A 1,232-nucleotide genomic window follows, 5' to 3' on the forward strand; every position below is an offset into this window, starting at 1 on the left:
GTTTCTTTTTATGGCTGAATAATATTCCATTGTTTATCCATTGTTTGTTGACAGACACTTGAGTAGTTTCCACCTTTTGGCTATTGTGAATAATACTGCTGTGAACATTGACATACAAGTATCTGTCTGTGTCTGTGTTTCTTTTTCTTTTTTCCTTTCCTCCTTCCCTCTCTCTTTCTCTCTTTCTCTTTCTTTCTCTCTCTCTCTCTTTCTCTTTCCTCCCTTCCTTCCTTCCTTCCTTCCTTCCTTCCTTCCTTCCTTCCTTCCTTCCTTCCTTTCTTCCTTCCTAACTTTCCTGCGAAAAGCTTTATTGTTTCCATTTGGTCCAGTGCATGGGAGAGGTCTCCTGGGTGATTAAAAGAATGCCTAGTGATTTCAGGGAGAAGCCAGGTACCAGGGAAATGCAGAGACTCTGTAATCCAAAGGCTCCTTCTTGTGCTTGAGGGTGAGCCTTTTGAAGAGATAGTCGCCCAGCCCAGGGGCTGGCTAGCCTCCGTACGTTAGTCAGGTGGTCGCCCATCTTCTTGATGAGTTTCACCCCCTCATCCAGGAAGTGGTTCACAGGAAGTCACAGAGCTGAGAGGCTGTGCGGGCAGAACCAGGACCTGCAGATCCAAAAGCGCCTGGATCAGGTTCTTCTCCAAGGCCAATGCAGCTTCCATGGCATCCGGAGTTTTACTCGACCCATTGTGGGAAGGCTTCAGTACGTCCTGGAAGAGAACGCAGCCATAGTGCTGGTTTCGCAGCTTTAAGAGACGCTCAGCGCCCTCGCACCACTTCTCAGCCAACTCTCCGAAGTGGCCCATGCCCTGCAGAGCCACATTGTGTAGGAGGCCTGTGGATGCAGGTTGGCCAGGCGGTTGACGGTAGCCTCCATTTGGTGGGATAATTCTGTCAGATTTGGGAGCTCATGGTTGTTCAGCAATGAGGAGTTAGGGCAAAAAACAAACAAACATAACCGAAAAACAAAAAAGAAAATACTGTTGGCTGGTCTCAGAGGCTGAGGATAGCTGAGGTGGCCCTGGAGGTGGTGACTGGAAAAGAGGTTGAATGGTGGTCAGAGGCTGGAAGAAGGGGCATCCCTGGGTCTGTTCTGTCCAAACACTGTTGAAACGAGAGATCCCAGGACCGCCAGGGGCACCGTGAATCCCTGTTTCTAATTATTTGGGGTATATACCTAAAAGTGGGATTCCTGGATTACATGTTTATTCTATGTTTAACTCATTGAAAAA

General features: G+C 48.1%; 1 pseudogene; it reads right to left on the reverse strand.

Annotated features, from left to right (window-relative positions):
- Positions 1 to 375: 375 nt before the first annotated feature.
- LOC150022663 (ferritin light chain-like) lies at positions 376 to 912 on the reverse strand (annotated as a pseudogene).
- Between the last annotated feature and the right edge of the window lie 320 nt (positions 913 to 1,232).

Source organism: Furipterus horrens, unplaced genomic scaffold, assembly GCF_987537825.1.
Source record: "Furipterus horrens unplaced genomic scaffold, mFurHor1.1.pri manual_scaffold_1, whole genome shotgun sequence".
NCBI lineage: Eukaryota > Metazoa > Chordata > Mammalia > Chiroptera > Furipteridae > Furipterus > Furipterus horrens.